This window comes from Callithrix jacchus, chromosome 3, assembly GCF_049354715.1.
Source record: "Callithrix jacchus isolate 240 chromosome 3, calJac240_pri, whole genome shotgun sequence".
Classification (NCBI taxonomy): domain Eukaryota; kingdom Metazoa; phylum Chordata; class Mammalia; order Primates; family Cebidae; genus Callithrix; species Callithrix jacchus.
The window spans coordinates 120,595,757-120,622,116 of record NC_133504.1 but is presented as its reverse complement, the minus strand read 5'-3'; the positions used below and the strand labels follow the sequence as shown (position 1 = coordinate 120,622,116).

Sequence of the window (26,360 nt, the reverse complement as noted above, 5' to 3'; positions counted from 1 at the left end):
TATATAATCCATCTCTCACACATCAAGATTTGTTCCCATCAGGCCTCCCTTTTTTTTTTTTTTTTTTTTTTGGCAAAGCTAGGTAAGCAAGCACAGCTTTATCTTGGTGAGCTATTTCTCCAAGGATTTGGGATCCGCACCTGCAGACTACACGAAGAGAAATAAGACAACTTAATACAATCATAACAGCAACCATAGATCCTCCAAGTGTTTTAACCCAGGTCACTGGATTCAGGGCCACCAATCCATCAGCAGCTCCCTCAGGCACTTCTGTTCCTGGAATTAAAGTTAAATGTGCTTGAGAAACCTGAAAAACTTACTCTTTTAAATTATATCCAAAGATAAGTTTCCAGCATGCCCTTCCAGGTGATGCTTTACTTTTTCCCAATTATGCTTAGTCTCATAAGAATGGGGAGTAATGCAATAATCAGAAGTATTCCAATCACACTGTAATTGAATTCTGTATTCTAGACTAACTACTGTCCCCTAACCAGAGGGCTGCTTGCCTAAGATCATTAATCTGATTAGCTCTATGCTACTTTAAGAATTCCACAGCAAAGTGGAGTTCCTTTGTCAGTTGTTGACAAACTCAGCGGTATGCATGGAGGAGTGCAAAGCTACTCTGGCCCTGGCTACTGTGGCTGTGACTGCAATCAGACCCATAAAGTTGCAATAAATCTTCAGGTGTGTTTTAAAACCTTTTGTGAAATTTCTGTAAGAATGTGCACTGAGGGAGGTGTTTCCCTGGGTTGAGATAGATTTACAGGTAGCCAGATTCCCTCTTGGGCTCGGACCAACAATATAGATTGAGAGTCAAACCTAGAAGCATTAATGCAAGTAAACAATCTACAATTTTGACAAGTCATTTTGGAGTTCACAAAGTTAATTTGTAGTTCATCTACCACTAAAAGATAAGGATGTTTAACACAGCTCTGAATTTCTATAGTTTTGTTTCTTAAAAACTTCAAGGACAAACAGTTGGAACCTAATTCTCTACTATGCTTTCCTTCCCAGACCTTCATTGGTTTTTAAAGCCATAAATATCTTATAAAGCTTTTTGTTCAGTTCCCAATTTTGGCCAAATCATTCTTGGTCGTGATCCTGCTGGGCTTCCATTTCTCCAAATAGGGACATTTGTCTCAGTGCATATTGACTCAGAACTGTTACTATTTTTTATTTGCCATCTAAATGATTCCATATCATGACAAGAAGGCTGACTGATGCAATTAATGCTAAATATCCCCTTAGAGGACTAATAATTCCACGGGAATCATTGTGCAGCCCCTCAGCGTCTGCTGCAGCAGTCTTTCCAAGTTCATATTTTTAGCTTAGAGGACCACTTTTTATTTTGTTACATTCAGGTTTTGATGGCCAAAACTTTGTTTTATTTCCCTAGTTATTAAGAATGCTAAGGCCAGAAATCATATGTAACTGAGCTCTGGTATGATTCCCCCTGCCACCCCAGGTATTATGGTTAACCATGCTTGATTTTTATTTTTATTTGATTTTAAACATCCTTGAGTTACTTCTAGGAATATAGGTAGATGTTCAAAACCAAGAGAAAGGTTCATCAAAGTACATTCTTGAGGATGAAATGGCCCTGATTATCAGCTCCAGCATCCACAAGCTATCATTAGTGTACACATCTCCTGGGGATGTAGCCATGTCATAGGTTGCAACAATGGAGGAAGAGGAACGTTTGCCCAATATGTAAAATTTCCTTTCACTTCTGTAGTCAAGTGAAGCAGTGAGAGTGGAGAAGGAACAAAGAAATCTGTAACTGGTTGTGGTGAATTAGTTGTAAGCACCACTGCCCTCGGACCAGCCTGACATTCAGCATTTGCATTGTTAAATGCTAGCAACTGCCCTACTGTCGTGAGCTTTTGTGTCTGCAATTGCCTGTTTCTTGTAGTTTAGCTATAAAGTCTGCATACGGCTCCTTTGGTCCTTGTCTTACTGCACTAAAAGATGGAAAATTTTCACCTCCTGTTGTAATCTTTTCCCAAGCTCTTAAACACACTTTCCTAACCTGCTCTATGGCCAAATCAGCAACAGCAGCCTGTGCATTCACGGAGCCCATGCACCAATTTCCGTGAGCTGTTCTGTGATATTAATCAGAGACTGAGCGCTGGCATTTATATTAGCTTGAATATTAACCTGGTTAGCCCACCAGATCTTAAATTGTAGAAACTGAGAAAGAGGCAAGCCCAAGTTACGTGTCCCAGTCAGCAGGAATTATCCATTACAAGTGGAGATCCCAGGACTTAACTGGCTAATTGCTTGTTTAAATTTTTTCAAAAGTTTAAATGGAAAAGGCTCATGCTACCTGAGACTGTCCTTGTTGATTTGGGGGTTGTATTATAACAGGAAACTGTCAAGCCTCTAAATCCTCATCCTTGTGAGTCTGTTGTATTCCAGCCTGAATAGACCCAGTTACTGCTGTGGAGGACTTAAATACCACCACAGGAGCAGCAAGTGTAACTTTTGAAACAACCTCTGATTCCTCTAACGGAGGAATGTCAGGCAGATCTGGCCACTCTTTGATGAAATACTAAGAGGGGTTGAAAGACAGACTCCTTCTTTTTCCTCATTTTTTTTCTCAACTGGGTTATATTTAATTTCCTCATTCCAATTTTCCTCCTTCCCCTGAATCTTCCTCCTTATCATTTTGAAATGGCTCTAATGCTGAATGTACCATTGCCCAAACTGACCATACTAGAATAGGAATGTCCTCAGCTCCTTTTTTTTTTTCAGATGGAGTTTTGCTCTTGTTACCCAGGCTGGAGTGCAATGGCACCATCTCGGCTCACCTCAACCTCCGCCTCCTGGGTTCAGGCAATTCTCCTGCCTCAGCCTCCTGAGTAGCTGGGATTACAGGCATGCGCCACCATGCCCAGCTAATTTTTTGTATTTAGTAGAGACGGGGTTTCACCATGTTGACCAGGATGGTCTCGATCTCTTGACCTTGTGATCCACCCACCTCAGCCTCCCAAAGTGCTGGGATTACAGGCTTGAGCCACCGCACCCGGCCTCAGCTCCTTCTTTATATGCCTTTTTAAGAGTAGTACCCACTTTCCCCATTCTTCTATATCTATAGTCACCTGCTCAGGAAACCAGGGACGATATTTTTCAATAGCATTAAAAATCTGTGTTCTGTGCCTAGTACTAACTTTAACTCCCCCTCTTCTAAGCAAATGGTGAAGCAAGCTAAGATGGACTTCGTGTTTGCTTGAACCTTGTCCCATTTTTACCCTGATGCTTCCAAGCTCCCTCAACTTAACCTGGGAGATTTTTTTCAAGAATTCTCAGGTGTCCTTCAGCTTAAATCCACTTCGTTTCCTCATTGCTCAGGCGACCCTTCATCCCAGGTTCGAGTTCCACATTTGGGTGTCACTTGTAGAGACCGGCTTGGTCGTGAAGACCCCAACCCAGGCAGCACTGAAGGAATGAAAAGACTTAAAGTTTTTTTTTTTTTTTTTTTTTTTTTTTGTCAGAAAAAGTCTAGAGCTTAGACTTGGATTCTTGGGTTATACTCTAGTCTTTTTTAAGTCATAAAAACTTAAAACATAATACAGCATGAATAATTTGGTTATATACAAGAAATGCAGGGTAAATTTAACATGAGTAAATAATGCGTGTTACGTTGATTAAAAGAGAACACAATTATTTCAATAAGAGGGAAAAATGGATAAATGTGTAACAACTCATAGTAAAAAATAGCAAACTATAAATTAAAAACTTTTAAAAATAGGTTATCTTTTTGAAATTGCTCAAAATCTTTCCATTCTGCTTTTTTATTATACTTTAAGTTCTGGGGTACATGTGCAGGAGTACATGTTTATTACATAGGTATACACATGCCATAGTGGTTTGCTGCACCCATCAACCTGTCATCTACATTAGGTATTTCTCCTAATGCTTTACCTCCCCCAGCCTCCAACCTCCTGACAGGCCGTAGTGTGTGGTGGTTCCCTCCCTATGTCCATGTGTTCTCACTGTTCAACTCCCACTTATGAGTGAGAACATGAGGTGTTTGGTTTTCTGTTCTTGTGTTTGCTGAGAATGATGGTTTCCAGCTTCATCCATGTCCCTGCAAACATGAATTCTTTTTTATGGCTGCATAGTAGTCCATGGTATATGTGTGCCACTTTATCTAGTCTATCATTAATGGGCATTTGGGTTGGTTGCGACTCTTTGTTGTAAACGGTGCCTCAGTAAACATACATGTGCATGTGTCTTTATAATAAGATGATTTATAATCCTTTTGGTATATACCCAGTAATGGGATTGCTGGGTCAAATGGAATTTCTATTTCTGGATCCTTGAGTAATCACCACACTATCTTCCACAATGGTTGAACTAATTTACACTCCTATCAACAGTGTAAAAGTGTTCCTATTTCTCCACAACCTCTGCAGCATCTGTTGTTTCCTGACTTTTTAATGATCGCCATTCTAACTTGCGTGAGATGGTATCTCAATGTGGTTTTGATTTGCATTTCTCTAATGACCAGTGGTTGATCTTTTTTTCATGTTTGTTGGCTGCATAAATGTCATCTTTTGAGAAGTGTCTGTTCATATCCTTTGGCCACTTTTTGATGGGGTTGTTTTGTTTCTTCTAAATTTAAGTTCTTTGTAGATTCTGGATATTAGCCCTTTGTCAGATGGATAGATTGCAAAAAAATTTCTCCCATTGTGTAGGTTCACTCTGATGACTCTTTTGTGGTGCAGAAGCTCTGTAGTTGAATTAGATCCCATTTATCAATTTTGGCTTTTGTTGACATTGCATTTGGTGTTTGAGTCATGAAGTCTTTGCTCACGCCTATGTCCTGAATGGTATTGTCTAGGTTTTCTTCTAGGGTGTTTGTAGTTTGAGGTCTTACATTTAAGTTTTCAATCCATCTTGAGTTGATTTTTTTAACAAGGTATAAGGAAGGGATCCAGTTTCAGCTTTCTGCATGTGGCCAGCCAGTTTTCCCAACACCATTTTTTAAATGGGGAATCCTTTTCCCATTGCTTTTGTCAGGTTTGTCAAAGATCAGATGGTGGTTGATGTGTGGTATTATTTCTGAGGCCTCTATTTTCTATTGATCTATATATCTGTTTTGCTATCAGTACCATGCTGTATTGGTTACTGTAGCCTTGTAGTATAGTTTGAAGTCAGGTAGCATGATGCCTCCAGCTTTGTTCTTTTTGCTTAGGATGGTCTTGGCTACGTGGGATTTTTTTTTTTTTTGGTTCCATGTGAAATTTCAAGTAGTTTTTCCTAACTCTGTGAGGAAAGTCAATGGTAGCTTGATGGGGATAGCATTGAATCTATAAATTACTTTGGGCTGTATGGCCATTTTCACGATATTGATTCTTCCTAACCATGAACATGGAATGTTTTTCTATTTATTTGTGTTATCTTATTTCTTGAGTAGTGGTTTGCAGTTCTCCTTCACATCACTTATAAGTTGTATTCCTAGGTATTCTCTTTGTAGCAGTTGTGAATGGGAGTTCACTCATGATTTGGCTCTGTTTGTTATTAGTGTATAGGAATGCTTGTGATTTTTGCACATTGGTTTTTGTATGCTGAGACTTGCTGAAGTTGCCTATCAGCTTAAGGAGATTTTGGGCTGAGATGATGGGGTTTTCTAAATACAGTCATGTCATCTGCAACAAAGACTATTGACTTCCTCTTTTCCTACTCAGGCACCCTTTATTTCTTTCTCTTGCCTGGTTGCCCTGGCCAGAGTTTCTAATACTATATTGAATAGGAGTGGTGAGAGAGGACATCCTTGTCTTGTGCCTGTTTTCAAAGGGAATTCTTCCAGTTTTTGCCCATTCAGTATGATATTGGCTGTGGGTTTGTCATAAATAGCTCTTATTATGAGATATGTTCCATCAATACCTAGTTTATTGACTTTTTAGCATGAGGGGCTGTTGAATTTTGTTAAGCCTTTTCTGCATCTTTTGAGAGAATCATTTCATTTTTGTTATTGGTTCTGTTTGTGATGGATTATGTTTATTGATCCGTGTATGTTGGACCAGCCTTGTATCCCAGGGATGAAGCTGACTTGATCGTGGTGAATTAGCTTCTTAATGGGCTGCTGTATTTGGTTTGCCAGTATATTACTGAGGATTTTCTCAATGATGTTCATCAGGGATATTGGCCTGAAATTTTTTTCTCTGCCAGGTTTTGGTTTCAGCGTGATGCTGGCCTTATAAAATGAATTCGGGAGGATTCCCTCTTTTTCTATTGTTGAGAGTAGTTTCTTTGAATGTCATGCTGTGTAAATCATGTTGACGAATTACTCACTGAAAACATGTAGTCTCCCTCCCTATCCTTTCCCTGAGCAAACCAATTCCCATTTCTAAAGAAAACATTTGTTTTCTTCCAGATACTCTTTACTTATACTTTGGCTGAGTAAACAGTACTAATACTTATGTACATCACTACTTAAACCAAATGCAAACATTTTCAATATATTGTATGGACGTTTCCTATCAGTGCATATAGAGCTGTCTAAGTTTGGATTCTTCCAGGGCAAAGTCTAAGCCCAGAGGTTTATTACCTTTTCTATGGTAGAGTCTATAACTGGTGTTAATGTGTGATACAGAATGGTAGGGTCCTTTGTTACTCATCTGCCAAAACAAATATCTAGCCTGTTGGCTTTACACATGTCTGTACAGAAATTAGATAACTGAAGGTTTTCCCTTCTCATATAAGCACCGTTAAAACATGAGTACAGCCCCCTTGGATCAGTTACTTCTACAGGAGTCCGTCTTGTTTTCACCTGCCCAGATCAAACCCTTCAGTTAATCAGGTGCTCTATTTAACCAAGCTGACTTACATCTCTTTGAAGTTATGGATTTGTCTGGTCATCTGCCTCAAGTCCAAAAGACTTGGACTGCTGGCTCTCATAATCCTGTAGTAGACACACAAATAAGTTATACCTTGGGTAAGCAAGTATCCAAATAAGGTAACATAATAAAAGTGGCAGATTTGGGAGTTAATGTAAACCATGAGGTTCTGTTATTTCATGTAATAAATGTATTCCCATTATAGATAAACTAATGCTAGAGAAAGTTTCAAGTGTTCTATGCTGGTCACTTCAGTTTAAAAGTATAAATGTGGTGAATATTTGGATTTTGGATTGAGTTCAAGTCCCACGTGGACTTAATTATCTAGGTACTTTGAGGAAGTCTGTTTCTTTAAATCTGTTTCAATCTCTCTTGGGCATCATTTCTCTTCTATGTTATGAAGAGCGAGAAGTATTCAAAGTACTTTGTCATGCTAATGAACTGAATCTTTTCAAAGGTACACATGTTTTATAAGGAAACATGGGAGGGGAAAAAAATTTACTCTGGGCCAAAACTTGTTGGCTCTGCTTAATTTACTGGGCATTTTCTTCACCCTGTGGTTGAGCCAAGTATCATAGCAGCAAGCTGCTATGATAGCCTCATAACCTGTGCTTTTCTTTCAGGGGGTGGAAGAACTTGGTTTTTGAGCATCTAATGGGTCTACTGAAGACCTGATACCCGTTAGTCTCAAGCAACCTAACCTACATTCTCATACTGCAGCATGTGTGCTTTCCTATATTGGGCAACCTACACTGAAATGGTAGTGGTAAAAGGCACTACGTTTCTGATCTAAAGCTTAACCCACACATGTAGACTCTACAATACCAAATGTGTGCACAAAAGCTCTTTGAGTGTACCAAGTAAAATAAGTGGAAATGTCACATGTGGCCATGCCACAATCTCAGTTAATGGCAGACTTGAGTGGATCAATGATGTGCCACTTCTGAAAACCCGCCCAAAAATAGAACTGTTTCATGTTCCATCACAAGCTCTCACCATATCCTGCTTTATTTCTCTTAGTACTTGCTCTACCCGACTGTCTGCATGTGAATGCAAACTGCAGGAGGGCAGGGACATACTGTTCACTGGTACACCCTCAGTGCCTAGGATTGTACTTGTCTGACAGGTATAGTGGTCAGGCAGTCTAGTGCATGGAATATCACTGCTAGGAGTACATTTTGTCAGTACTTGGAAGGACGTTTGTACATTCTAAGATTACCTTGGATTCCTAGAAAATAGATCGTGAGGCAGAACTTGGGTGCACTAGTTGACTAGGTAAAGAAGTGTCCAGCCTCAGAATAGAAAGAGTGAGGCAGGAAGAGGGGAAGTTGGGTGACTTTAGCTGCCCACAGTTTTACCAGAAGGACACAGCTGCTTGTGGTATCATACAGGCAAAGGAAAAATTCTTTATTTAAAACATTTTGTGAAGAGTGTTTAGAAAACTGAATTTATTTGTAAACATGTATAATTTAAGACTATTAGATTCAGTGGTGGCTCACATCTGTAATCCCAGCACTTTGGGAGGCCAAGAGGGGCAGATTACCTGAGGTCAGGAGCTTGAGACCAACCTGACCAACATGGAGAAACACCGTCTCTACTAAATACAAAAATTAGCTGTGTATGGTGGCACATGCCTGTAATCCCAGCTACTGGGGAGGCTAAGGCAGGAGAATTGCTTAAACCTGGGAGGTGGAGGTTGCGGTAAGCCAAGATAGTGCGATTGCACTCCAGCCTGGGCAAGAAGAGTAAGACTTGATCTCAAAAAAGCAAAACAATACAAAAACTATTAGATTCATAGAGCCTACTTCTGACAAACTTGCTACTCATATTAGTTAATGACTTTATTTCATCTTGTTTGGATTTTTAAACTAGTTCTTGTTACATTGCTGGTATCAGTTTCATCTTTGTACTGGAAAAGTAACTCACTTAAGGGATTGGGAGTTCAAATAGAATTTTAAAATCCAGCCTGGTAATATTCTCTAACCAGACATTGGAAATCACCTGTCAATCTACCCTTATGTTATGCTTTGTTTTGTTCTTGTGCTTTAACTCTTTGAGTTATGGAAAGAAGGGAAGCAATAAGAGGTTGTTACCTAAAGGTAATGTTCTCCTTGAGGATGTAGGGCATCTCACAGCTTAGGCTCTCCTACAGTCACTGCTGACATGGGGTTTGGGGTGCAAGTTGTTGGTTTGTATGACTACTGCAGTGGCTTTGTTTCCCAAGTATGATGGCTCCTGTGGCCATTCTGAAGGATGAAGGGCACATAACCTAGCTGCCAGCATCCTCTTTCCCTGCATGCATCAAGTATCCTGTATGTCCAGGTCATCATTTGTCCCTTCCAAGCAGCTGCTGGGAAAGCTGGCTCTCATTCCCTATAGTATGTGGCGGTCTGCCTGAGTCCCAGTGGTGAGAGAGGCATAACCTCTGAGAAGACAGTTGAGGCTAGGGCTCTGCACTGGGCAAGCAGCTGAGAATAGGGCTGAGCTAATGTGAGGAGCATAGCAATCGGGTCTGTATCTCTAAATCATAAGATCCATGATTTCGGTGACAAACATAAATTAGCCATCATATTCTTGGCTATTTTTCTCAATTAAAATTAAAACGAATGTAAATAGCTTTATCAGCGTTAGTACCTTCTTCCTTTGAGATGGAGCTGCAAGGTAAACTAAACTAGTACATTCTAACAAAGCATACTCATATTTTCACTTCTAGTTAAATGTGTAGGGGTATTTATTAGCCTAATAAATGAAAACAAGGCAACTCACTGCTTATCCATTTCTAAAAGCGTCACTAAGATAGATGGGCACTGATTGCACAAAGTCTATTGAGTTAACTAGAATAAGCAGTGAGAAACAGAACTAACACTGGTTCTCAGATCCTTCTTTGGATACTGCTTTAAGGTATAAAAAAATCACTTAAAGGTTACTTAGAAAATCACTATTTCCAAAGAACTGCCCTGATAAACTGTGACACTCATAATGGGCTGCAGAATTAATCTACATCTTCAGGTGGGTCATATTTCATTGATAACTACTGAATAAAAATTCTGGGGTAGAAAACATAAAAGGTCTCTTTGGAGAAAATTAAGACTTAACACATCACATGTATCTGAGACCAAACTGACATCTCCTTTCCCTTCTGGCTGTTCACATATACATTTAATGTATAGATCATTTTTTTTAAATGAAGATTTGACACTATGGTTGAATATATTGGCTCCTTCTGTTTGCAGACTTCTGATGATCAGAGTCCCAGAAGGAAGAAGCACATTCTGCACTGACTTCAGACTTTAGGGGGAACATTGCCGAGATGGGGATAGGTTACCCTAATTCAGGAATGTGAAAACCTTAAGGGGCTAGTACAGGTGAACCATTTACCACCACAGGCATGAAAGTGCCATGGGAAGGTATGCAATACACAGAGCTAGGTAAAGGGAGTGTTGTGTGAGGTTCTAGAAGGTACAGCTTCTGGCAGAAGTGGGGTACTGAGGCAATGAGAAGATGGGAGAACGATTACCCACTAACCTCCTGGGTGCCTCCTATTGTATAATCCCACTTGGAAGCAAGAGGGCAGAGGACCACATATGATTTAGTTTGTAAAGAACTGGTACAACCAGGCACAGAGCAGGGTAAAGATGGAAAATGTTCATAGAGGAGGCAAGTATAGGAAAACGTGTGATTGTTTCATGTGGGAGATGTACAACAGCAGTGATTGACTAGGAGGGCCCTAAAGGGATATCTAGGGTATAAAACCCTGGATGGAGGGAGGCAGTTTTTGGAAAGAATTAGGCTAACCTAAAGAAAATAAGTCACGGATGATCCACTGCAGAAGGTGTTTTGTAACAAGAGGATCTCAGTGGATGAATAGATGCTGAAACTCTAAAGCAAAGATCCAGAGAAAGCAGGGTCTGCTCTTCTATGTTGATGACAAACACTTTGTAAGGTATATTAAGGCCACAGTAGTGGAAGATGGCATGTTTTCTAAGTGTGTTCTTCACAACCAACATGTTCTCTTTTTTCTCTAATCACAGAAAAGCATTCAGAGGAATGTGTACGGCTTGATGTATCTTTAATGCTTTCCCAGCCAAAATATATCATGCAGGCAATTCTTCCAGTAACACAGAAGTATTTTTAGGCCTTAGGCTCATCTAATTTTCCTTCGTAGGTAGGGATAAGAAATCCCTACATGAAATAAATCCCTACATCTCTACAATGTGAGCATGACATGGGTCTTGTGGGGACACAGCAGAGAAGATGGCAGCTCACTAGCATCTTCTGTACATAAATGCAGCTGAATTTGCCAGTGTGCACCCAAATGTTGATTTTAGTGTATTTTTGTTTCATAGCTTTGGTTGGAAAAGCTTTGCCAGTTGTACAAATAGGGAGAGGGTGTCCTCAGACAGCAAATATCACTGAACTCGTGGGTTCATAGTGAGTCTTTAGCTCTTCCAGAGATGCTGGAAGACTTAAAGAATGCTAGTTTATAAGGCGTTCCACTAGTCTAGACAGTTCTTACAGAGCTGTGTGCTTGTTTCTTCTTTGTGCTTAATATCTGTTACCATATCTGAAATTCATAGGCAACAACTTTCCCGAGATAATTTAGCTCTGATATTACATCTAGAATCTTCATCCTGTTTTTTTGCCTAGTGTCTCTCAAACATTATTAAATTTATGTAAGCATATTCATCTATATCTTTCTAGGTCTCATGGTAGATATACCAGTACAGAGGAATGATGAAATTCCCAGAAACCCACTGGTGGGAAGACAGGTATGTGGCATCTCCTCTCCTGCAATCGATTTGGTGGCTTTACTGGGATCCTTCCTGGCATCCCTGAATCTGTAAAGCCAGTTCATGGACTCTGTCTGGACACTGATAAGCCCCACAGTGGGCAGTGCTGCTCCTGGATTCAGGAGGTAGGGCCACCTTTGGCTTTCTTGGACATTTGTTTCAGTTGGATAGGTGAAAGACACCTAGAGAATTTCGTAAGTGAGGAGCCAACACTGGGCGGGAAACCAGACCGGAGAATTAAATAAGTATCTAGGATGACAAAGCACTGAAAGAAATTCCAGAAGTCAGAATAAACCATGTCCTGTGCTGTAACCACCAGAAATGGTCAGAACACCTCTTCAGGAGATTAGGGGTTAATGTTTTGCTACCTGGTGTATTGATGTCGGAAAGATTTTAAACCTTTTAGTCTGTTCAATTCATTCAGTTTTCCCTAAGCATTTAGGTCAGCTGGCATCCAGATGATTATTCCTTTGGGATATATGTCTGAGTTTTATGTAAAATTACTGATGCCCAGAGGACTTACTCTCATTTTTGATAGCATGGAGATGGTGTGCTTGTCAGAACAAGGTTCCAACTATGGATTTGCCAGTCCTCTTTCCAGGTCATGTGCTGAAAACCCTGAAACTTAGAGTAAGGGGATTTTTAAAAAAATAAATACTTTTATTGCACATTTATAAAATCTGCTTAGTTATATCAAGTGTTCTTCCCTTTCATGATTCCTCCATTAATCTTTAAAATTTGATTAAAATACAATATCCCATCAGAAGTCTTTTAAAAATGATCAACAGGAAATTTTTCCCTACATACATGTAGTTTTGCATGTGCCTTTTTTTTTCTCACAAATCCACATCCCTTATTTTTAAAGGCAAAAAAGGGCGAGGTGCAGTGGCTCGCCTGTAATTCCAGCACTTTGGGAGGCTAAGACAGGCAGATCACTTGAGGCCAGGAGTTTGAGATCAGTCTGAACAACATAGTGAAACCCTGTCTCTACTAAAAATATAAAAATTAGCCAGGTGTGGTGGTGCACGCCTGCAATCCCAGCTACTCAGGAGGCTGAGGCACGAGAATCACTCGAGCCCAGGAGATAGTTTGCAGTGAGCTGAGATCACACCATTGCACTCCAGCCAGGGCAACACAGTGAGACTCTCTTGGGAGTGGGGGTGGGAAGGAGGTGGACAAAAATGGTCTTTGGGGCCAGCAGTAACTTTAGACTGTTTTTGACAATTTTCAGATATTAGAAAATTTTACCTAAATGCATAACAACTATTAATGCATGATCTTTAGTCAAGTTACACAACGCTGTTCTGTGTGAAGTCCTTAATGCTTTCCTTCCTTTCACTGAGGACTGGGTATGAGGTTTTCTGGTTTAAAGAGAAAGACAGGTCTCTTTTGACTTTTCAACATCTTTCTGCCATGTGACCTTTTATTCTACCCACATGTAAAAGCATGTGGTTCACCAACAACCCATTTGTTCATCTCCTGGTAAGAGCCAGGCAAAGTTTATATTTCTAATCTCTTGCAGTTAAGAATTTTTAAATGTCACCTGTATTTAATAAAAGAACTAGTAGCTGCTCATCTGATTCAAATTCTCATGAATCATTCTGTCAAAAATATGACTGAAGGATCATTTTAAAAGTGACAAGAGGCTTAGAAAAGCTGAAGCTTTGTTGTAGGTACAAGGCATTTTGTGTCTCCTGGCATAATTCAACACCTAAATACACTGGTTTCTGCCTTTTCTACTCAGCCTTTATGATTTTGTACCTAAGAAGTGCAATTTTATTTTCAATTCTTTACACATTGTAATTTCTGGCTGGCTGACTCTTGCACAGAAGTTCGTTGTCACAGTGCTCACCTTGGGAAAAGGATTAAGTCGGCACATAAATTTGATTCAGACCCCAAACATGCTGTGTGTGTAAAGGAGGAGTAAGCATTTCTAAGCTACAGTAACTAGAGGAGCTATAAGCCTTGCTGGGTTCTTAGGTCTTCTGATAGAAATGGGGAAAAACTCACAAAAGTTCCTGGGTTGGCCAGGTCCTTTGAGGAGCAAATGTCAAGACAATGTTAGATGGACAGGTACTCAGTGGAGTAGATGTCTGTGAAAGAAAAGAGTAGGGGCCACAGGAGAGACTTCTTCCCACAGAGTGGGGAAGAGGGGAGGTCAGGTATAAAGCCTCAGATTGCAATGTATTTGCGCAAGAACTTTGAGTAGGACAACAGCATGTCTTTGACTCAATGTTTGACAGGAGTCCCATGTTGAGTAACGGGCTTGCCTTCATGTCTTTGCCATGGCACTTCAGCTGGACCTTTTAGTCAATTGCACTCCCTACTGAAGGCATCTAAATGGATCTTTTCTGTGACCAGTAGAGCTCTACCTGAGAAGAATCCTAGAACCTGGGTATATAGATCTCAGGGCTTTTTGTTTTTAAAAAGGTATAAAATTCACTTACGTCTGAGGCAAGGTGTAGATCTTCATATTGCTAGTTCTAGACTCTATAGGGTGAACCTAATCAGCTACTTAAATAATTCTGTTCTAAGCTTCACTGAGCATTAAGAAATTAACAACTTATGCCTGAGTTTCATGTGCTGTAGTTTACTACTTAGCAAGTCTTTTGTAAAACAGGGTGTCCTGATGTCTGGTTGGGAAACTGGAAATGCAATACATCCACTTTCTCCTGGGTGTATTGAATATATGAGCATATTAGAAGTATTAATGTAAATGGGTCTACTCCATTTTCAAGGTTAAAATCAATCACTGGTAAACTTGGGAAGTTAGGAGGGTGAATTAGATAAGAATCTGTAATAGGGTAGCTCCTTTGTTATGGACAATGAGAAGAGGGTATCCCCAGGTACTTCTGGAGTGTACCTGCAATCTTAGATTCCTAAGGAACTGTTCCTTAAGTATAAACATCATAAGTGAGTTCATAAATGGACCAGAAATCTGAATTTTTTGAGTAGGTTAACAAGAAATGATTAGTAGTATTCCTGGACCTTAATCACACAAAGCAACGTGACAGGTTTCAAGTGTAGTAGAGTCTAAGCTAGTCTTGAGATTTGAGTGAGAACTCTTCGGTGAGCAAGAGAGCATAAGCTCAGAAGTCTAGTGATTCTGTATACTTGGCTTGGGTTTTATAGAGGAGAGTGAGTGTTCAACATTTATTGCCACATTCTCAGCCAAACACATCCCTGACTTTCTACTGGAGAGAATCTATTTCCTATCTGCCCCTCCCCTTGATCATTCTTAGCTCTAGGTCTAGATGACTTTTTATTAGGGTAGTATTCCACTTCCTTTGCCACATCCCCATAACTACCATGACTACTTTAAGGAAGGGCCTACTATCTAGATGGGCATGCTACTAAAACTCAAGATGTGCTGAAACTGACATCTGTTCCAGAACAGCTTTTGGAAGAAATATTTGCAAGATAATGAGGTATGGAGCACTTGCCCGCATAAGTATGAATTTCCCAATCACAGGGTGGCATTTAAGGCCCTATGTGGACTGTGAGAATTGAATCTGATACCAGGGAAGGTAGAGGGAACAAATTCTAGTTCTTGGAGAAACGAAGCCTGTCGAACCAGCCTTATTGGACCAGTCAAACTCAACCAGCTTTGACTTTATTCCCTAACCTGTCATGCTGCCTTATGTGATTGCAATCAAGTAATATTGTTTAAAAAAAAAAAAAAAACCAACCTCCGGTCATTTAGTGTTGGTTAGCCTACTCAAAAACGAAGTTCAGCTTTCTGATATGTCTCTAAGCCCACGTATGATGTGGTATTACTGTGTGTGATCCAATGAGTTCTTTTTACTTAAGTTAGTGTAGTTAGGTGTTTGCCACTTGCAGACCAAAGAATCCTAAAAGTTCCAGCCCAGTGCATTACTAGGAATTAGAGTAAACAAACTGCTTCCATTTGCAAGGTTAAAACTAACCACCAGTTAATAAACTTGAAGTTAGGAGAGTAAATTGAATAATTCAGGTTTCTCAGACTAAGCACTCTAAAATGGAGGAAGGTAGTTTCCTAAAGGGAGCTGGAAAGCTGCCAAGGCCAATATAATATGGAAATTATTCTATATCCATATGGCTATCCTGTTTGGAATAAAACCAGTGTATGTGCCACTTTATAAAGGCAAGATAGTGCTCTTAAATTAATGACTAATGCAAGTTTTAAAAAGTTAGGTATCACCCACCACATGTGGGACTTCTGTCCAGAAATGAGGCAAGCTGAAGCAATGAAGAGGCTTTAAATGAAATAACATAGAAAATGAAAGACTAGCTCAGTGGTGTCATGGTTAATAACAAGCCCTTGAGCTAGCATTAGTATCAGATTTAGTGGCAGAGTTGCCTGGCTCCTACTGAGTCAGTAAATCCAGGGAGCCTCCGATCAAAAGAAATGGGAATTCTGGCCTCACTGGTCAGTCTGGGTCCCTTGGGCCACTTAATTTTGGATTCTTATTGATGAGCAGCTTTGTGTGGCATTAGTGGGAGCCATAAGAGAGTTTGCCCAGGAAAGTCATGAGTTCACTTCAGTCAAGAGTAGAAAGATATCGCTTGTAGTAGAACACAAAACCATATCTAGGAATCCAAAATTGGCCCAGAGCAAATGGGAGGTGACAACTTGACATATTTTGAAATACTGGGAGTAGGAGTAGGGACTGAGTTTTAGAAGGGAGGATCCATATACCTCAGACATCACACTGATATGGAATAAAGTTAATAACCACAGTTAGGGTAATGCAGGAATGGGCCCAGTCACCTCTTGTGACTTAGATGGCATTTTTTTGCTTCATTTCCTCTGAATGGAATAGTCTGTCTACAGGGATATGCAAGCTTGCTTCCACATCTGAATTATAGGATTAAGTTTCATTTGAAACTACTTCTGGATTTTGTCCTCTTATATGCAGCTGTTAAGGTGGGATTCGATGTTGAAGAGTTGTGGAGGTAGGAAGAAAGTGCTGTGGGAGAAACTGAGAAAGGAGCTAGAAGAGTCTTTGGACCACAGTGTAGGTTTGGGCTTGTTAGGGAAAGAGAAGAAAGATGTTAGTTAGGGGAGTACTTTAGACTGAGGTGCAATACTAAGTGTCCTGGCAAGGCGGACAACAAATACCAGAGCCCAAATTGCCCATAAGAGGAGTCATAAGTGTCCTAAAAGGGGCTGCCTTAGCACCCCGATTTCATTCAGGCATTGGTTGGAAAAGAGGCACTGGAAACATAGCATTCTAATAGCTCCTAGAGTTGGCCCTTGCTGTTCAGACTTACTGCTTTGCAGAGTTCAGAACAGTGACTCCTTGTCCCATAGGACGTTATTCTTGAGAAGAATTTCAAGAGGATACTACTAAGATGAAATAAAGCTCCTGCCACTGAAGCTGATCTGGGGTCACAACAGATGTTCATCTTCTGCCTACTGTACCATCCCCCTACATTCTTTCCCTTTAGCTGAGGTTTAGTACTTACCTGGTGCTGTGACCCAAACCCTCATCTTAAAGTGTCTGAACCCTTAGTGATCATGTGCTTCTCGAGATAGGGCTGCTGAGTGTTGGGGTTATAATAGGGCAAAAGTATGAGGCAATACTCGTGTGTCACCTGGGTTTCATCCATATTCTTAATTCTCTCAGACTGCAAGATAGCACACCCTCTTACTGATTGGTCACTTACCCCTGCCACAAGGAAGACCCTAACTGACCAGTGGCTCATTGAGAGCCACTATGGAAAATGGGGGATTCTAAATTTTGGGCCCTGCATCAGAACAGCTTATTAACTGTTCTTGTCTTTAGTGAATGGAAGAGTTTAACAGGTTCAGGTGCCCGTAGGGGAACATAGGGCACTGCAGCTGTGCTGTCTTCCCACTGGGGACACAGGGCTCTATAGGTGCTTCTGTAATATACTGCTGCATCACTAAGTAGGACACTCCACACATTTAGCATGTTTACCTGGATTTAGTGCTTCTGTGCTTTCTGAAAACTCTTCCAACATTGAAGCTACCTGCTTCTGAATGGTGTTAACATGACCAGTTGACCTCATGAACAGGGGTGCTCTCTAAGTTCTGTGATCACAGTCCATTCATAAGATCCTTGGCTGGGTATAATTTCATACCTGTGAATGGGGCAGAGCAAATGCCTCCAGACAGTGTTTGTGGTTAAGAATCTACAAGCAAAGACAAACCTATACCCAAACATATACTCCTGTAAATCTGTATTGCTGACTTTTCCAGAATGGAAGAAGTTCAATGTGGTCAACTTGCCAAGTCTTCTTAAATAGTGCTGTATTGGGATTCAACACTTGTGTCATGACAGGCTGGGCATTCAGCAGTAGCAGTAGCTAGGCTGTCTCGAGGAAATAGTCCATGTGTGGGGTACCTATGGAGCCTCAATCTCTCCCACCATGGTCTCTGTCATTTTCCCATTGTCTAACAAATATTGGCTGACAACTGGAAAGGCTATTTTGTCTGGTTGTTCATTGAATCTTCTGTGATTGGTGCTCTATAGTGAGTGTTAACATCTGATGTGAAATTTAGGTCTTCCACATGCATGTCCTATAGACTGTTTCCAGTCCTTTCCATCCAGGCTACTGACCAGATGACTAGGCCTTTGGCCTCTGCTGTGAGATCAGTATACATTTTCTTCTTGGCCATGTGTCACTCCACTTAAGGTAGATTCATAGTGAACTAGTTTGAGCTGTCAATTATTTTTCTCAAAGATGGGGGCCTGAGAGGCATTTTTAGGGCTGCTATAACCACACAGCCTAGGTAAGATGCTTTCAAATTGGAAATGGTGTCCTCAGCATTTGGAATACAAATTTGTCTCTCTCCTAATCCCAAAATACATTTTTTTCTGACAAAAGCTTATAAATTCCTGAAGAACCTAAACTTGGTTTTACTGACATGTGGACCCTTGGATAATGGGTCCTTTGGATAAGGGGTTGAAAATTTGTGATTGCTTGATGAAATTCTTGAAGCATAGTTTCTCACTTACTAGAAGTTGAAAGCAGGCTGATCCTAGGATATTCCAAGTTCTCCTCAGTAATGCCCATGACTCAAATTTCATGTTCCAAAAGTCAGGCATGGCAGGATTGATGCCTGTCAGGATTGGGCTGAGGAGTGATGGCACAAACCAATGTCTTTCCCAGGTCGTGTAACTTGATTTCGAATGCTAGTTCTTATGGATTAGGTGTGATGAAATACACGGCTACTTACCTTAGCATCTGTAACTAGTAGAATCTATAACTTAAGGGTTTAAGTACCTTTTCCATGTTATCCGTGGTAGATTCTTTCCAGTTGGTGTGAACGTGACATAAAATGGTATGTTTCTCTGTAGTTCGTCAAAACGAACAGCCTGTTGGTTCTTGCCTGCATTTCTGCGTGAAGATACAATTGGAAGTTTTTCTTCCTTTTATATTAAACACTTCTATTTTCATAGGTTTTTGGGGAACAGGTTGTATTTGGTTCCACAAGTTCTTTCGTGGTGATTTGTGAGATTTTGATGTACCCATCACCCAAGCAATATACACTGAATCCGATTTGTAGTCCTTTATTCCTCACCTTCACATCCTTTCCCCAAGTCCCTAAAGCCCATTGTGTCATTGTTACACTTATAACTTAGCTCCCACTTTTCAGTGAGAACACAGGATGCTTGGTTTTCATTCCTGAGTTACTTCACTTAGTCTCCAATTTTATCCAGGTTGCTGTGAATGCCACTAATTGATTCCTTGTCATGGCTGAGTAGTAGTGCATCATGTGTGTGTGTACACACACTATTTTATCCGCTCCATGGGCATTTGGGTTGGTTCCACATTTTTTTTTGCAATTGCAAATTGTGCTGCTATAAACATGCATGTGCAAGTATTTTTCCCTCCTTGTGTAAGCAGTGTCCCAATATGAAGAGTCAGCCTATTAGCTTGAGAGGAGGGAGTCTGTTTATTTCTCTGAATCTGTTTCCTGATTTTTGTCAGGTGTGGTATCTCATCTATAGAAGGGCTGAGCAAGAGAATGTATGGCAAATCACTTCAAATGGAATGAACTATATCTTTTTCCAGAAGGTATACATGCTTAAGGAAGAATGACGGAAAAATGATTTCTGTGGACCAAAACTTGCTAGCTTCCTTAATTGGGCACTCTTTTGATCCTGTGGCTGAGCAAAATAAATCCTGATGTGAGCGTGGACCCAATTAGATGCTGGAAGGAAGCTGCTAGGATAGCCTAAGAACCTAAGCTTTTGTTTAGAGATCTGGAAGAATTTGCTTTGTGACTGGATAATGAATGACTCTAATGAGTAATTCACGTACGTTAGTCTAAACCCACATTCTAATAGAACTGTATGTGTTCTATACCATGGACATTTTATACTGAAAAGCAGAAGCAAAAGCTGCTTGCTTGCTCCTGTGGTCTAAAGCTTAACCTGCATATGTAGACTCTGCAGATACCACTTGTGTGTACAAAAGCTAGTGTGCCAAGTAAAATAAGGATAAACGAAAGTCAACGATACAAAATGTGGTCATGCAACTGCTGCTGAATGCCAGGGGTTCCACCGTGCTCTGGCTGCTTGGCACACAGAAAGCCAACTACTTAGACAATGAGTATTGCCAGGGAAGACACGCTTTACCCCAGGTGATGTCAGCAGGGAGACTTCCTTTCTTAGGAACTCACTTTCCTTGTCTGACAGTGGGTTTCCTGAGGAGGGAACTCAGGAAAAAAACAAGATAAATATCTCAAGCTTTAAGACTGGAGGGTCAATTTTTTTTTATTGCATTTTAGGTTTTGGGGTACATGTGCAGAACATGCAAGACAGTTACATAGGTACACACATGGCAGTGTGTTTTGCTTCCTTTCTCCCCTTCACCCACATTTGGCATTTCTCCCCAGGCTATCCCTCCCCAGCTCCCCCCCACCACTGGCCCTCCCCCTTTCCCCCCAGTAGACCGCAGTGTTTAGTATTCCCCTCCCTATGTCCATGTGTTCTCATTTTTCATCACCCGCCTATGAGTGAGAATATGCGGTATTTCATTTTCTGTTCTTGTGTCAGTTTGCTGAGGATGATGTTCTCCAGATTCATCCATGTCCCTACAAATGACACGAACTCATCATTTCTGATTGCTGCATAATATTCCATGGTGTATATGTGCCACATTTTCCCAATCCAGTCTATCATCGATGGGCATTTGGATTGGTTCCAGGTCTTTGCTATTGTAAACAGTGCTGCGATGAACATTCGTGTGCATGTGTCCTTAGAGTAGGACGATTTATAGTCTTTTGGGTATATACTCAGTAATGGGATTGCTGGGTCAAATGGAATTTATTTCTAAGGCCTTGAGGAATTGCCACACTGTCTTCCACAATGGTTGAACTAATTTACACTCCCACCAACAGTATAAAAGTGTTTGTGTTTCTCCACATCCTCTCCAGCATCTGTTGTCTCCAGATTTTTTAATGATTGCCATTTTAACTGGTGTGAGATGGTATCTCAATGTGGTTTTGATTTGCATCTCTCTAATGACCAGTGATGATGAGCATTTTTTCATATGATTGTTGGCCTCATATATGTCATCTTTTGTAAAGTGTTCCTATCCTTTGCCCATTTTTGAATGGGCTTGTTTGTTTTTTTCCTGTAAATCTGTTTGAGTTCTTTGTAAATTCTGGATATCAGCCCTTTGTCAGATGGGTAAACTGCAAAAATTTTTTCCCATTCTGTTGGTTGCCGATTCACTCTAGTGACTGTTTCTTTTGCCGTGCAGAAGCTGTGGAGTTTGATTAGGTCCCATTTGTCTATTTTGGCTTTTGTTCTCAATGCTTTTGGTGTTTTGTTCATGAAGTCCTTGCCTACTCCTATGTCCTGGATGGTTTTGCCTAGATTTCCTTCTAGGGTTTTTATGGTGCCAGGTCTTATGTTTAAGTCTTTAATCCATCTGGAGTTAATTTTAGCGTAAGGTGTCAGGAAGGGGTCCAGTTTCTGCTTTCTGCACATGGCTAGCCAGTTTTCCCAACACCATTGATTAAACAGGGAATCCTTTCCCCATTGCTTGTTTTTGTCAGGATTATCAAAGATTGTATGGTTGTAGATATGTTGTGTTGCCTCTGATGCCTCTGTTTTGTTCCATTGGTCTATATCTCTGTTTTGGTACCAGTACCATGCTGTTTTGATTACTGTAGCCTTGTAGTATAGTTTGAAATCCAGTAGTGTGATGCCCCCCGCTGTGTTCTTTTTGCTTAGAATTGACTTGGCTATGCGGGCTCTCTTTTGGTTCCACATGAAGTTCATGGTGGTTTTTTCCAGTTCTGTGAAGAAAGTCAATGGTAGCTTGATGGGGATAGTGTTGATTCTGTAAATTACTTTGGGCAATATAGCCATTTTCACGATATTAATTCTTCCTAACCATGAACATGGAATGCTTCTCCATCTGTTTGTGTCCTCTTATTTCGTTGAGCAGTGATTTGTAGTTTTCCTTGAAGAGGTCCCTTACGTTCCTTGTGAGTTGTATTCCTAGGTATTTTATTCTTTTTGTAGCAATTGTGAATGGCAGTTCGTTCTTGATTTGGCTTTCTTTAAGTCTGTTATTGGTGTAGACGAATGCTTGTGATTTTTGCGCATTGATTTTATATCCTGAGACTTTGCTGAAGTTGCTTATCAGTTTCGGGAGTTTTTGGGCTGAGGCAATGGGGTCTTCTAGGTATACTATCATGTCGTCTGCAAATAGAGACAGTTTGGCTTCCACATTTCCTATTTGAATGCCCTTTATTTCTTTTTCTTGCCTGATTGCTCTGGCTAGAACTTCCAGTACTATATTGAATAGGAATGGTAAAAGAGGGCATCCTTGTCTAGTGCCGGATTTCAAAGGGAATGCTTCCAGGTTTTGCCCATTCAGTATGATATTGGCTGTTGGTTTGTCGTAAATCGCTTTTATTACTTTGAGATACGTTCTATCGATACCGAGTTTATTGAGGGTTTAGCATAAAGGGCTGTTGAATGTTGTCAAAGGCCTTCTCTGCGTCAATTGAGATAATCATGTGGTTTTTGTTTTTGGTTCTGTTTATGTCGTGAATTATGTTTATAGACTTGTGTATGTTGAACCAGCCTTGCATCCCCGGGATGAATCCTACTTGATCATGATGGATAAGTTTTTTGATTTGCTGTTGCAATCGGCTTGCCAATATTTTATTGAAGATTTTTGCATCTATGTTCATCATGGATATTGGCCTGAAGTTTTCTTTTCTTGTTGGGTCTCTGCTGGGTTTTGGTATCAGGATGATGTTGGTCTCATAAAATGATCTGGGAAAGATTCCCTCTTTTTGGATTATTTGGAATAGTTTTAGAAGAAATGGTACCAGCTCCTCTTTGTGTGTCTGGTAGAATTCGGCTGTGAACCCATCTGGACCTGGGCTTTTTTTGTATGGTAGGCTCTTAATTGCTGCCTCAACTTCAGATCTTGTTATTGGTCTATTCATAGTTTCAGTTTCCTCCTGGTTTAGGCTTGGGAGGACACAGGAGTCCAGGAATTTATCCATTTCTTCCAGGTTTACTAGTTTATGTGCATAGAGTTGTTTGTAATATTCTCTGATGGTTTGAATTTCTGTGGAATCTGTGGTGATTTCCCCTTTATCATTTTTTATTGCATCTATTTGGTTCTCTCTTTTCTTTTTTATCAATCTGGCTAGTGGTTTGTCTATTTTGTTGATCTTTTCAAAAAACCAGCTCTTGGATTTATTGATTTTTTTTTTTTTTTTTTTTTTTGGGAAGGGTTTTCGTGTCTCTATCTCCTTCAGTTCAGTTCTGATCTTAGTTATTGTTTTCTGCTAGGTTTTGAGTTTTTTTGATCTTGCTCCTCTAGCTCTTTCAATTTTGATGATAGGGTGTCAATTTTGGATCTCTCCATTCTCCTTATATGGGCACTTACTGCTATATATTTTCCTCTAGAGACTGCTTTAAATATGTCCCAGAGATTCTGGCATGTTGTGTCTTCGTTCTCATTGGTTTCAAAGAACTTCTTTATTTATGCCTTCATTTCATTGTTTATCCAGTCAACATTCAAGAGCCAGTTATTCAGTTTTCATGAAGCTGTGTGGTTCTGGGTTGGTTTCTGAATTCTGAGTTCTAACTTGATTGCACTATGGTCTGAGAGACTGTTTGTTATGATTTCTGTTGTTTTGCATTTGCTGAGGGGTGCTTTACTCCCAATTCTGTGGTCAGTTTTAGAGTAGGAAGAATGTATATTCTGTGGATTTGGGGTGGAGAGTTCTGTAAATGTCTATCAGGTTTGCTTGCTCCAGGTCTGAGTTCAAGCCCTGGATATCCTTGTTGATTTTCTGTCTGGTTGATCTGTCTAATATTGACAGTGGAGTGTTAAAGCCTCCCACTATTATTGTGTGGGAGTCTAAGTCTCTTTGTAAGTCATTAAGAACTTGCCTTATGTATCTGGGTGCTCCTGTATTGGGTCCATATATGTTTAGGATCATTAGCTCTTCTTGTTGTATTGATCCTTTTACCATTATGTAACAGCCTTCTTTGTCTCTTTTGATCTTTGTTGCTTTAAAGTCTATTTTATCAGAGATGAGAATTGCAACTCCTGTTTTTTTTGTTTTTTTTTTTTTTGCTCTCCATTTGCTTGGTAAATCTTCCTCCATCCCTGTGTTTTGAGCCTTTGTGTATCCTTGCATGTGAGATGGGTTTCCTGGATACAGCACACTGATGGGTTTTGGTTTTTTATCCAATTTGCCAGTCTGTCTTTTGGTGCATTTAGTCCATTTACATTTAGGGTTAATATTATGTGTGAATTTGATACTGCCATTTTGATGCTAGCTGGCTGTCTTGCCCATTAGTTTATGCCGATTCTTCATTATGTTGATGCTCTTTAGCATTTAGTGTGATTTTTGGAATGGCTGGTACTGGTTGTTCCTTTCTATGTGTAGTGCCTCTTTCAGGCACTCTTGTAAAGCAGGCCTGGTGGTGACAAAATCTGAGTACTTGCTTGTTCGCAGAGGATTTTATTTTTCCTTCACTTATGAAGCTCAGTTTGACTGGATATGAAATTCTTGGTTGAAAGTTCTTTTCTTTAAGGATGTTGAATATTGGCCCCCACTCTCTTCTGGCTTGTAGAGTTTCTGCAGAGAGATCTGTTGAGTCTGATGGGCTTCCCTTTGTGGTTGACCCGACCTTTCTCTCTGGCTGCCCTTAGTATTTTCTCCTTCATTTCAACCTTATTGAATCTGACGATTATGTGCCTTGGGGTTGCTCTTCTTGCGGAATATCTTTGAGGTGTTCTCTGTATTTCCTGCATTTGAGTGTTGGCCTGCCTTGCTAGGTGGGGGAAATTTTTCCTGGATAATATTCTGAAGAGTATTTTCCAGCCTGGATTCATTCTCTTCGTCCCCTTCTGGTGTGCCTATCAAATGTAGGTTAGGTCTCTTCACATAGTCCCACATTTCTTGGAGACTTTGTTCATTCCTTTTTGCACTTTTTTCTCTGATCTTGGTTTCTTGTTTTATTTCATTGAGTTGATCTTCGACTTCTGATATTCTTTCTTCTGCTTGGTCAATTCGGCTGTTGAAACTTGTGCATGCTTCGCGAAGTTCTCGTATTGTTTTTCAGCTCCTTCAATTTATTCATATTCCTCTCTAAGTTATCCATTCTTATCATTTCCTCGAATCTTTTTTCAAATCTTTTTTAAAGGTTCTTAATTTCTTTGCATTGATTTAAAACATGTTCTTTTAGCTCACAGAAGTTTCTCATTATCCACCTTCTGAAGTCTAATTCCGTCATTTCATCACTGTCATTTTCTGTCCAGCTTTGTTCCCTTGCTGGTGAGGAGTTTTGGTCCTTTGTAGGAGGCGAGGTGTTGTGGTTTCAGGTGTTTTCCTCCTTTTTGTGCTGGTTTCTTCCCATCTTTGTGGATTTATCCACCTGTCGTCTGAGTAGTTGCTGACTTGTCAGTTGGGTCTCTGAGTGGACGCCCAGATTGTTGATGATGATGTATTTCTGTTACTTGGTTTTCATTCTACCAGTCTAGCCCCTCCACTGTACGACTGCTGAGGTCCACTCCAGGCCCTGCTTGTCCGGGGTGTGCCTGTAATAGCTGCAGAACAGTGAGGGATGCTACCAGTTTCTTTTTTCTGCTATATTTGTCCCAGAATGATGCCTGCCAAATGTCAGTCTTCTGGGTATAGAGGGGTCAGGGAGCTGCTTGAGGAGACAGTCTGTACTTTATAGGAGCTCAAGTGCTGATTTGTGAGCTCTGTTGTTCATTCAGGGATGTTAGGCTGCTACATTTAATTCTGCTGCAGCAGAACTCATAAAAAAAACCCTTTTTTTTCTCAGATGCTCTGTCTTGGGGAGTTGGGGTTTTCTTTGTGTCTGTTGTGCTGTCCTGCCCAGCTAGGAGGCAGTCTAGTCACTATTTGCCTGCCGAGGCTCCGCTCTGCTGATGTGAGGTCTGCTCTGTTGCTGCAGGCTCTGCCCTGCTGCTGCGGTCTCCATCCTGCTGCCACAGGCTATGCCCTGTGGCGGAGTCTCTGTTGTAGCGGGTTGCCTCGGCAATGGCAGACTGCGTCAGCAATGGGAGTGTACCTCAGTAGGGGTGGGTTGCCTCGGTAATGGCAAACGCCCCTCCCCCACCGAGCTGCACCATCCTGGGTTCAGCTGTGCCCTCAGTGAAACTCTCCACCTGGAGTGTTTGGAATCACCATTTTGTTTGTCTCATTGCCCTGGCCCAAATGCCGTTTCCCTGGAATCTCCTGGCTTGGCTCACT

At 40.6% G+C, this 26,360-nt stretch overlaps 1 long non-coding RNA gene across 2 annotated transcripts in view; it reads left to right on the top strand.

The window, feature by feature from the left end:
* LOC144581946 (uncharacterized) overlaps nucleotides 1-26,360 on the top strand; it is a 188,407-nt gene that overhangs the window by 83,640 nt on the left and 78,407 nt on the right. For both annotated transcript variants that reach the window (XR_013533442.1, XR_013533443.1), the window contains exon 2: nucleotides 11,547-11,614. This is a non-coding gene — a long non-coding RNA (uncharacterized LOC144581946). The remainder of the gene's footprint in view (nucleotides 1-11,546; nucleotides 11,615-26,360) is intronic.